Here is a 13,136-nt window from a genome sequence, read left to right as displayed (position 1 = left end):
TAGATCCCCTGTACTTGTGGGTCATCAAGACTCTTTTCTGGCGCCGTTGCCAGGGAGTGAAGCACCTTATGTAAGTGGAATTTGGTAAGGAAACATTTATATAGTGTGCTGAAATTTACTGTCACTTGTTACTATGGAAAATAATCCTTTGAGGGGCTTGTTCGGGGTATCTTCACCCCGACCGGAAGAACAAAGAGTGTCTCCTCAACCTACTGCACCTACTGAAAATATTTACTTTGAAATTCCTTTGGGTATGGTAGAGAAACTGCTAGTTAATCCTTATGCAGGAGATGGAACATTGCATCCCGATTTACACCTAATCTATGTGGATGAAGTTTGTGGATTATTTAAGCTTGCAGGTATCCCAGAGGATGTTGTCAAGAAGAAGGTCTTCCCTTTATCTTTGAAGGGAAAGGCATTGACATGGTATAGGCTATGTGATGATATTGGATCATGGAACTACAACCGATTGAAATTGGAATTTCATCAGAAGTTTTATCCTATGCATCTAGTTCACTGTGATCGGAATTATATATATAATTTTTGGCCTCATGAAGGAGAAAGTATCGCTCAAGCTTGGGGGAGGCTTAAGTCAATGTTATATTCATGCCCCAATCATGAGCTCTCAAGAGAAATTATTATTCAGAATTTTTATGCTCGGCTTTCTCATAATGATCAATCCATGCTCGATACTTCTTGTACTAGCTCTTATATGAATAAGACTATTGATTTCAAATGGGATTTATTGGAAAGAATTAAACGTAACTCTGAAGATTGGGATCTCGACAAAGGTAATGAGTCAGGTATAAACCTTAAGTTTGATTGTGTTAAATCTTTTATGGATACCGATGCTTTTCATGAATTTAGCACTAAATATGGAGTTGACTCTGAGATAGTAGCTTCTTTCTGTGAATCATTTGCTACTCATGTTGATCTCCCTAAGGAGAAGTGGTTTAAATATCATCCTCCCATTGAAGTTAAAGTAGTTGAACCAATTAAAGTTGAAGAAGAAACTATTACTTATAATGTTGATCCTGTTATTCCTATTGCTTATATTGAGAAACCACCTTTTCCTGTTAGAATAAAGGATCATGCTAAAGCTTCAACTATGGTTAATAAAAGTAATATTAGAGCACCTAGACCACCCGAACAAATCAAAGTTGAACCTAATATTGCTATGGTTAAAGATCTCTTGGCTGATAATATTGAGGGGCATGTTATTTATTTCTGCGATGAAGCTGCTAGAATTGCCAAACCCGATAGTAAGGACAAACATAGACCTGTTGTTGGCATGCCTGTTGTTTCTGTTAAAGTAGGAGATCATTGTTATCATGGCTTATGTGATGTGGGTGCTAGCGTTGAGTGCAATTCCTTTTACCTTATATGAAGAAATTATGAATGAAATTGCACCTGCTGAGTTAGAAGAAATTGATGTTACTATCAAGCTTGCTAATAGAGATACTATATCACCAATTGGGATTGTTAGAGATGTTGAAGTCTTATGTGGGAAATAAAATATCCTACTGATTTTCTTGTTCTTGGTTGCTCACAAGATGATTTTTGTCCCATTATATTTGGTAGACCTTTCTTGAAACTGTTAATGCTAAGATAGACTGCGAGAAAGATATTATTACTGTTGGTCTAGGGGATATGTCTCATGATTTTAATTTCTCTAAATTTCGTAGACAACCCCGTGATAAAGAATTGCCTAGTAAGGATGAAATTATTGGTCTTGATTCTATTGCCGTGCCCCCTACTGAACCTTTAGAACAATATTTGCTAGACCATGAGAATGATATGTTTATGAATGAAAGAAGAGAAATAGATGAAATATTCTTTAAACAAGGGCCTATTCTGAAAAAAATTTGCCTATTGAAATCCTTGGGGATCCCCCTCCACCTAAGGGTGATCCCGTGTTTGAGCTTAAACCGTTACCTGATACGTTGAAATATGCTTATCTTGATGAAAAGAAAGTATATCCTATTATTATTAGTGCTAACCTTTCAGAGCATGAAGAAAAGAAATTATTGAAAACTCTGAAGAAGCACCGTGCTGCTATTGAATATACTCTTGATGATCTTAAGGGCATTAGTCCCACTTTATGCCAACACAAAATTAAGTTGGAACGAGATACTAAACCAGTTGTTGATCACCAACGTCGATTAAATCCGAAGATGAAAGAGGTGGTAAGAAATAAAATACTAAAGCTTCTGGAGGCAGGTATTATTTATCCTATTGCTGATAGTTAGTGGGTAAGTCTTGTTCATTGTGTCCCCAAGAAGGGAGGCATTACTATTGTTCCTAATGGTAAAGATGAATTGATCCCACAAAGAATTGTTACAGGTTATAGAATGGTAATTGATTTTTGCAAATTGAATAAAGCTACTAAGAAAGATCATTACCCTCTACCTTTTATTGATCAAATGCTAGAAAGACTATTCGAACATACACACTTTTGCTTTCTAGATGGTTATTCTAGTTTCTCTCAAATACCTGTGTCAAAAGAGGATCAAGAAAAGACTACTTTTACTTGCCCTTTTGGTACTTTTGCTTATAGACGTATGCCTTTTGGTTTATGCAATGCACCTGGTACCTTTCAAAGATGTATGACTGCTATATTCTCTGACTTTTGTGAAAAGATTGTTGAGGTTTTCATGGATGATTTCTCCGTTTACGGAACTTCTTTTGATGATTGCTTAAGCAACCTTGATCGAGTTTTGCAGAGATGCAAATAAACTAATCTTGTCTTGAATTGGGAGAAGTGCCACTTTAGGTTAATGGAGGCATTGTTTTGGGGCATAAGATTTCTGAAAGAGGTATTGAAGTTGATAAAGCTAAAGTAGATGCTATTGAAAAGATGCCGTGTCCTAAAGATATCAAAGGTATTAGAAGTTTTCTTGGTCATGCTGGTTTCTACAGGAGGTTTATTAAAGACTTCTCTAAAATTTCTAGGCCTCTCACTAATCTTTTGCAAAAAGATGTTCCTTTTGTTTTTGATGATGATTGTGTAGAAACATTTGAAATACTTAAGAAAGCCTTGATTTCTGCACCTATTGTTCAACCACCTGATTGGAATTTACACTTTGAAATTATGTGTGATGCGAGTGATTATGCTGTTGGTGCTGTTTTAGGACAAAGAGTTGATAATAAATTAAATGTTATTCATTATGCTAGTAAAACTCTAGACAGTGCCCAGAGAAATTATGTTACTACTGAAAAGGAATTCTTAGCAGTTGTTTTTGCTTGTGATAAGTTCAGATCTTATATTGTTGATTCCAAAGCAACTGTTCACACTGATCATGCTGCTATTAAATATCTTATGGAAAAGAAAGATTCTAAACCTAGACTTATTAGATGGGTTCTCTTGTTACAAGAATTTGATTTGCATATTATTGATAGAAAGGGAGCCGAGAACCCTGTTGCAGATAACTTGTCTAGGTTAGAAAATGTTCTTGATGACCCACTATCTATTGATGATAGCTTTCCTGATGAGCAATTAGCTGTCATAAATGCTTCTCATAATACTCCTTGGTATGCTGATTATGCTAATTATATTGTTGCTAAATTTATACCACCTAGCTTCACATACCAAGAAAAGAAAAAGTTTTTCTATGATTTAAGACATTACTTTTGGGATGACCCACACCTTTATAAAGAAGGAGTAGATGGTGTTATTAGACGTTGTGTACCTGAGCATGAACAGGAACAGATCCTACGCAAGTGTCACTCCGAGGCTTATGGAGGACACCATGCTGGAGATAGAACTGCACACAAGGTATTGCAATCTGGTTTTTATTGGCCTACTCTCTTTAAAGATGCTCGTAAGTTTTTCTTGTCTTGTGATGAATGTCAGAGAGTTGGTAATATTATAGACGTCAGGAAATGCCTATGAACTATTCACTTGTTATTGAGCCATTTGATGTTTGGGGCTTTAATTATATGGGACCTTTTCCTTCCTCTAATGGGTATACACATATTTTAGTTGCCGTTGATTACGTTACTAAGTGGGTAGAAGCTATTCCAACTAGTAGTGCTGATCATAACACCTCTATTAAGATGCTTAAAGAAGTTATTTTTCCGAGGTTTGGAGTCCCTAGATATTTATTAACTGATGGTGGTTCACATTTTATTCATGGTGCTTTCCGTAAAATGCTTGCTAAATATGATGTTAACCATAGAATTGTTGGAAATATGCCCTAGAGGCAATAATAAAATGGTTATTATTATATTTCCTTATTCATGATAATTGTCTATTGTTCATGCTTTAATTGTGTTATCCGGAAATCGTAATACATGTGTGAATGCATAGACTATAACATGTCCCTAGTAAGCCTCTAGTTGACTAGCTCGTTGATCAATAGATGGTTACGGTTTCCTGACCATGGACATTGGATGTCACTGATAACGGGATCACATCATTAGGAGAATGATGTGATGGACAAGACCCAATCCTAAGCATAGCACTAGATCATGTAGTTCGTTTGCTAAAGCTTTTCTAATGTCAAGTATCATTTCCTTAGACCATGAGATCGTGCAACTCCCGGATACCGTAGGAATGCTTTGGGTGTACCAAACGTCACAACGTAACTGGGTGGCCATAAAGGTGCACTACAGGTATCTCCGAAAGTATTTGTTGAGTTGGCACAGATCGAGACTGGGATTTGTCACTCCGTATGACGGAGAGGTATCTCTGGGCCCACTCGGTAATGCATCATCATAATGAGCTCAATGTGACCAAGTGGTTGGTCACGGGATCATGCATTACGATACGAGTAAAGTGACTTGTCGGTAACGAGATTGAACGAGGTATTGGGATACCGACGATCGAATCTCGGGCAAGTAACGTACCGATTGACAAAGGGAATTGTATACGGGATTACTTGAATCCTCGACATCGTGGTTCATCCGATGAGATCATCGAGGAGCATGTGGGAGCCAACATGGGTATCCAGATCCCGCTGTTGGTTATTGACCGGAGAGTCATCTCGGTCATGTCTGCGTGTCTCCCGAACCCGTAGGGTCTACACACTTAAGGTTCGGTGACGCTAGGGTTGTAGAGATATTAGTATGCGGTAACCCGAAAGTTGTTCGGAGTCCCGGATGAGATCCCGGACATCACGAGGAGTTCCGGAATGGTCCGGAGGTAAAGATTTGTATATAGGAAGTCCAGTTTCGGCCATCGGGAAAGTTTCGGGGGTCACCGGTATTGTACCGGGACCACCGGAAGGGTCCCGGGGGTCCACCGGGTGGGGCCACCTATCCCGGAGGGCCCCATGGGCTGAAGTGGGAAGGGAACCAGCCCCTGGTGGGCTGGTGTGCCCCCCATGGGCCTCCCCCTGCGCCTAGGGTTGGAAACCCTGGGGGTTGGGGCGCCCCACCTGACTTGGGGGGCAAGTCCCCCCCTTGGCCGCCGCCCCCCCTTGAGATTAGATCTCTAGGGGCCGGCGCCCCCCCAGGGCCCCTATATAAAGGGGGGAGGGAGGGCTGCGCACCCAAGCCCTGGCGCCTCCCTCCCCCTCCCGTAACACCTCTCCCTCTCGCTGAGCTTGGCGAAGCCCTGCCGAGATCCCCGCTGCTTCCACCACCACGCCGTCGTGCTGCTGGATCTCCATCAACCTCTCCTCCCCCTTGCTGGATCAAGAAGGAGGAGACGTCTCTCCCAACCGTACGTGTGTTGAACGCGGAGGTGCCGTCTGTTCGGCGCTAGGATCATCGGTGATTTGGATCACGACGAGTACGACTCCATCAACCCCGTTCTCTTGAACGCTTCCGCTCGCGATCTACAAGGGTATGTAGATGCACTCCTCTCTCTCGTTGCTAGATGACTCCATAGATTGATCTTGGTGATGCATAGAAAATTTTAAATTTCTGCTACGATCCCCAACAGTGGCATCATGAGCTAGGTCTATGCGTAGTTTCTATGCACGAGTAGAACACAAGTTGTTGTGGGCGTCGATTTTGTCAATTTACTTGCCGTTACTAGTCTTATCTTGATTCGGCGGCATCGTGGGATGAAGCGGCCCGGACCGACCTTACACGTATGCTTACGTGAGACAGGTTCCACCGACTGACATGCACTAGTTGCATAAGGTGGCTAGCGGGTGTCCGTCTCTCCCACTTTAGTCGGATCGGATTCGATGAAAAGGGTCCTTATGAAGGGTAAATAGAAATTGGCATATCACGTTGTGGTTTTGGCGTAGGTAAGAATCGTTCTTGCTAGAAACCTATAGCAGCCACGTAAAAGTTTGCAACAAGAATTAGAGGACGTCTAACTTGTTTTTGCAGCAAGTGTCATGTGATGTGATATGGCCAGAAGGATGTGATGAATGATATATGTGATGTATGAGATTGATCATGTTCTTGTAATAGGAATCACGACTTGCATGTCGATGAGTATGATAACCGGCAGGAGCCATAGGAGTTGTCTTGATTTATTTATGACCTGCGTGTCAACTGGAACGTCATGTAATTACTTTACTTTATTGCTAACCGTTAGCCATAGTAGTAGAAGTAATAGTTGGAGAGACAACTTCATGAAGACACGATGATGGAGATCATGGTGTCATGCCGGTGACGATGATGAACATGGCGCCCGGAAGATGGAGATCAAAAGGAGCAAAATGATATTGGCCATATCATGTCACTATTTGATTGCATGTGATGTTTATCATGTTTTACATCTTATTTGCTTAGAACGACGGTAGCATAAATAAGATGATCCCTCGCTAAAATTTCAAGAAAGTGTTCCCCCTAACTGTGCACCGTTGCAAAAGTTCGTTGTTCCGAAGCACCACGTGATGATCGGGTGTGATAGGTTCTAACGTTCACATACAATGGGTGTAAGCCAGATTTACACACGCAATACACTTAGGTTGACTTGACGAGCCTAGCATGTACAGACATGGCCTCGGAACACAAGAGACCGAAAGGTCGAACATGAGTCGTATAGCAGATACGATCAACATGAAGATGTTCACCGATGATGACTAGTCCGTCTCACGTGATGATCGGACACGGCCTAGTTGACTCGGATCATGTATCACTTAGATGACTAGAGGGATGCATCTCTGTCTGAGTGGGAGTTCGTTAATAATTTGATTAGATGAACTTAGTCTAAAAATCTATACAATATGTCTTGTAGATCAAATGGCCCACGCTAATGTTGCCCTCAACTTCAACGCGTTCCTAGAGAAAACCAAGCTGAAAGACGATGGTAGCAACTACACGGACTGGGTCCGTAACCTGAGGATTATCCTCATAGCTGCCAAGAAAGCATATGTCCTTGAAGCACTGCTAGGTGATGCACCTGTTTTCCCAGCAACTCAAGACGTTCTGAACGCCTGGCAGTCGCGTAGTGATGATTACTCCCTGGTTCAGTGCGGCATGCTTTACAACTTAGAACCGGGGCTCCAAAAGCGTTTTGAGCAGCATGGAGCATATGAGATGTTCCAAGAGCTGAAAATGGTTTTCCCGCCCGGGTCGAGAGATATGAAGTCTCTAACAAGTTCTACAGTTGTAAGATGGAGGAGAATAGTTCCGTCAGTGAACACATACTCAAAATGTCTGGGTTGCACAACCACTTGTCTCAGCTGGGAGTTAATCTCCCGGATGACGCGGTCGTTGACAGAATCCTTCAGTCGCTCCCACCTAGCTACAAGAGCTTTGTGATGAACTTCAATATGCAGGGGATGGAAAAGACCATTCCTGAGGTATATTCAATGCTGAAATCAGCGGAGGTGGAGATCAAAAAGGAACATCAAGTGTTGATGGTGAATAAAACCACTAAGTTCAAGAAAGGCAAGGGTAAGAAGAACTTCAAGATAGACGGCAAGGGAGTTGCCGCGCCCGGTAAGCAAGCTGCCGGGAAGAAGACAAAGAATGGACCTAAGCCTGAGACTGAGTGCTTTTATTGCAAGGGAAACGGTCACTGGAAGCGGAACTGCCCCAAGTACTTCGCGGATAAGAAGGCCGGCAATACCAAAGGTATATGTGATATACATGTTATTGATGTGTACCTAACCAGTGCTCGTAGTAGCTCCTGGGTATTTGATACCGGTGCGGTTGCTCATATTTGTAACTCAGCAGGAGCTGCGGAATAAGCGGAGACTGGCGAAGGACGAGGTGACGATGCGCGTCGGGAATGGTTCCAAGGTCGATGTGATCGCCGTCGGCACGCTACCTCTACATTTACCTACGGGATTAGTTTTAAACCTCAATAATTGTTATTTAGTGCCAGCTTTGAGCATGAACATTGTATCTGGATCTCATTTAATGCGAGATGGCTATTCATTTAAATCCGAGAATAATGGTTGTTCTATTTATATGAGAGATATGTCTTATGGTCATGCCCCGCTGGTCAATGGTTTATTCTTAATGAATCTCGAACGTGATGTTACACATATTCATAGTGTGAATGCCAAGAAATGTAAGGTTGATAATGATAGTCCCACATACTTGTGGCACTGCCACCTTGGTCACATTGGTGTCAAACGCATGAAGAAACTCCATGCAGATGGACTTTTGGAGTCTCTTGATTATGAATCATTTGACATGTGCGAACCATGCCTCATGGGCAAAATGACCAAGACTCCGTTCTCCGGAACAATGGAGCGAGCAACCAACTTATTGGAAATCATACATACTGATGTGTGCGGTCCAATGAGCGTTGAGGCTCGCGGTGGCTATCGTTATGTTCTCACCCTCACTGATGACTTGAGTAGATATGGGTATGTCTACTTAATGAACACAAGTCTGAGACCTTTGAAAAGTTCAAGGAATTTCAGAGTGAGGTTGAGAATCAACATGACAGGAAAATAAAGTTCTTACGATCAGATCGTGGAGGGGAATATTTGAGTCACGAATTTGGCACACACTTAAGGAAATGTGGAATTATTTCACAACTCACGCCGCCTGGAACACCTCAGCGTAATGGTGTGTCCGAACGTCGTAATCGCACTCTATTGGATATGGTGCGATCTATGATGTCTCTTACCGATCTACCGCTATCATTCTGGGGTTATGCTTTAGAGACTGCCGCATTCACTTTAAATAGGGCTCCGTCGAAATCCGTTGAGACGACACCGTATGAATTATGGTTTGGAAAGAAACCTAAGCTGTCGTTTCTTAAAGTTTGGGGATGTGATGCTTATGTCAAGAAACTTCAACCTGAAAAGCTCGAACCCAAGTCGGAAAAATGCGTCTTCATAGGATACCCTAAGGAAACCATTGGGTATACCTTCTACCTCAGATCCGAAGGCAAGATCTTCGTTGCCAAGAACGGGTCCTTTCTGGAGAAAGAGTTTCTCTCGAAAGAAGTAAGTGGGAGGAAAGTGGAACTTGATGAGATGACCCCTCTCGAACCAGAAAGTAGTGCGGCACAAGAAAATGTTTCTGTGGTGCCTGCACCGACTAGAGAGGAAGTTAATAATGACGATCATGATCAAGTTACCGCTGAACTTCGTAGGTCCACAAGGACACGTTCCGCACCAGAGTGGTACGGCAACCCTGTCCTGGAAATCATGTTGTTGGACAACGGTGAACCTTCGAACTATGAAGAAGCAATGGCGGGTCCATATTCCAACAAATGGCTTGAAGCCATGCAGTCCGAGATAGGATCCATGTATGAAAACAAAGTATGGACTTTGACAGACTTGCCTGATGATCGGCGAGCGATAGAAAATAAATGGATCTTTAAGAAGAAGACGGACGCGGATGGAAATGTTACCATATATAAAGCTCGACTTGTCGCTAAGGGTTATTGACAAGTTCAAGGAGTTGACTACGATGGGACCTTCTCACCCATAGCGAAGCTGAAGTCCGTCCGAATCATGTTAGCAATTGCCACATTATACGATTATGAGATATGGCAAATGGACGTCAAAAGGGCATTCCTTAACGGCTTTCTTAAGGAAGAATTGTATATGATGCAGCCAAAAGGTTTTGTCGATCCTAAGAATGCTAACAAAGTATGCAAGCTCCAGCGCTCAATCTATGGGCTGGTGCAGGCATCTCGGAGTTGGAACATTCGCTTTGATGAGATGATCAAAGCGTTTGGGTTTACGCAGACTTATGGAGAAGCCTGTGTTTACAAGAAAGTGAGTGGGAGATCTGTAGCATTTCTCTTATTATATGTGGATGACATACTAATGATGGGAAATGATATAGAATTCTTGGAAAGTATAAAGGCCTACTTGAATAAGTGTTTTTCAATGAAGGACCTTGGAGAAGCTGCTTACATATTAGGCATCAAGATCTATAGAGATAGACCGAGACGCCTCATAGGTCTTTCACAAAGCACATACCTTGACAAGATATTGAAGAAGTTCAATATGGATCAGTCCAAGAAGGGGTTCTTGCCTGTATTGCAAGGTGTGAGATTGAGCACGGCTCAATGCCCGACCACGGCAGAAGATAGAGAAAAGATGAGTGTCGTCCCCTATGCCTCGGCCATAGGGTCTATTATGTATGCCATGCTGTGTACCAGACCTGATGTAAACCTTGCCGTAAGTTTGGTAGGAAGGTACCATAGTAATCCCGGCATGGAACACTGGACAGCGGTCAAGAATATCCTGAAGTACCTGAAAAGGACTAAGGATATGTTTCTCGTTTATGGAGGTGACGAAGAGCTCGTCGTAAAGGGTTACGTCGATGCTAGCTTCGACACAGATCTGGATGACTCTAAGTCACAAACCGGATACGTGTATATTTTGAATGGTGGGGCAGTCAGCTGGTGCAGTTGCAAGCAAAGCGTCGTGGCGGGATCTACATGTGAAGCGGAGTACATGGCAGCCTCGGAGGCAGCACATGAAGCAATCTGGATGAAGGAGTTCATTGCCGACCTAGGAGTTATTCCCAATGCATCGGGGCCAATGACTCTCTTCTGTGACAACACTGGAGCTATTGCCCTTGCCAAGGAGCCCAGGTTTCACAAGAAGACCAGGCACATCAAGCGTCGCTTCAACTCCATTCGTGAAAATGTTCAAAATGGAGACATAGATATTTGTAAAGTGCATACGGATTTGAATGTCGCAGATCCGTTGACTAAACCTCTTCCACGAGCGAAACATGATCAACACCAGAACTCTATGGTGTACGGTTCATCACAATGTAACTAGATTATTGACTCTAGTGCAAGTGGGAGACTGTTGGAAATATGCCCTAGAGGCAATAATAAAATGGTTATTATTATATTTCCTTGTTCATGATAATTGTCTATTGTTCATGCTTTAATTGTGTTATCCGGAAATCGTAATACATGTGTGAATGCATAGACTATAACATGTCCCTAGTAAGCCTCTAGTTGACTAGCTCGTTGATCAATAGATGGTTACGGTTTCCTGACCATGGACATTGGATATCACTGATAACGGGATCACATCATTAGGAGAATGATGTGATGGACAAGACCCAATCCTAAGCATAGCACTAGATCATGTAGTTCGTTTGCTAAAGCTTTTCTAATGTCAAGTATCATTTCCTTAGACCATGAGATCGTGCAACTCCCGGATACCGTAGGAATGCTTTGGGTGTACCAAACGTCACAACGTAACTGGGTGGCCATAAAGGTGCACTACAGGTATCTCCGAAAGTGTCTGTTGAGTTGGCACAGATCGAGACTGGGATTTGTCACTCCGTATGACGGAGAGGTATCTCTGTGCCCACTCGGTAATGCATCATCATAATGAGCTCAATGTGACCAAGTGGTTGGTCACGGGATCATGCATTACGGTACGAGTAACGTGACTTGTCGGTAACGAGATTGAACGAGGTATTGGGATACCAACGATCGAATCTCGGGCAAGTAACGTACCAATTGACAAAGGGAATTGTATACAGGATTACTTGAATCCTCGACATCATGGTTCATCCGATGAGATCATCGAGGAGCATGTGGGAGCCAACATGGGTATCCAGATCCCGCTGTTGGTTATTGACCGGAGAGTCGTCTCGGTCATGTCTGCGTGTCTCCCGAACCCGTAGGGTCTACACACTTAAGGTTCGGTGACGCTAGGGTTGTAGAGATATTAGTATGCGGTAACCCGAAAGTTGTTCGGAGTCCCGGATGAGATCCCGGACATCACGAGGAGTTCCGGAATGGTTCGGAGGTAAAGATTTGTATATAGGAAGTCCAGTTTCGGCCACCGGGAAAGTTTCGGGGGTCACCGGTATTGTACCGGGACCACCGGAAGGGTCCCGGGGGTCCACCGGGTGGGGCCACCTATCCCGGAGGGCCCCATGGGCTGAAGTGGGAAGGGAACCAGCCCCTGGTGGGCTGGTGCACCCCCCATGGGCCTCCCCCTGCGCCTAGGGTTGGAAACCCTGGGGGTGGGGGGCGCCCCACCTGACTTGGGGGGCAAGTCCCCCCCTTGGCCGCCGCCCCCCCTTGAGATTAGATCTCTAGGGGCCGGCGCCCCCCAGGGCCCCTATATAAGGGGGGGGGGGAGGAAGGGCTGCGCACCCAAGCCCTGGCGCCTCCCTCTCCCTCCCGTAACACCTCTCCCTCTCGCTGAGCTTGGCGAAGCCCTGCCGAGATCCCCGCTGCTTCCACCACCACGCCGCCGTGCTGCTGGATCTCCATCAACCTCTCCCCCCCTTGCTGGATCAAGAAGGAGGAGACGTCTCTCCCAACTGTACGTGTGTTGAACGCGGAGGTGCCGTCCGTTCGGCGCTAGGATCATCGGTGATTTGGATCACGACGAGTACGACTCCATCAACCCCGTTCTCTTGAACGCTTCCGCTCGCGATCTACAAGGGTATGTAGATGCACTCCTCTCTCTCGTTGCTAGATGACTCCATAGATTGATCTTGGCGATGCGTAGAAATTTTTAAATTTCTGCTACGATCCCCAACAAGAATTGCATCTCCATATCATCCTCAGTCTAGTGGTCAAGTAGAATTGAGCAACAGAGAGATTAAATTGATTTTTCAAAAGAATGATAATAGATCTAGAAATAATTGGTCTAAGAAACTCGATGATGCATTATGGGCTTATAGAACTGCTTATAAAAACCCTATGGGTATGTCTCCGTATAAAATGGTTTATGGAAAAGCATGTCACTTACCTCTTGAACTAGAACATAAGGCATATTGGGATATTAAAGAGCTAAACTATGGTTTCAAACTTGCCGGTGAGAAGA

This window comes from Aegilops tauschii, chromosome 6 (genome assembly GCF_002575655.3).
Source record: "Aegilops tauschii subsp. strangulata cultivar AL8/78 chromosome 6, Aet v6.0, whole genome shotgun sequence".
NCBI classification, from domain to species: domain Eukaryota; kingdom Viridiplantae; phylum Streptophyta; class Magnoliopsida; order Poales; family Poaceae; genus Aegilops; species Aegilops tauschii.
The sequence above is the reverse complement of the archived record's forward strand: the minus strand, read 5'-3'. Positions refer to the sequence as shown.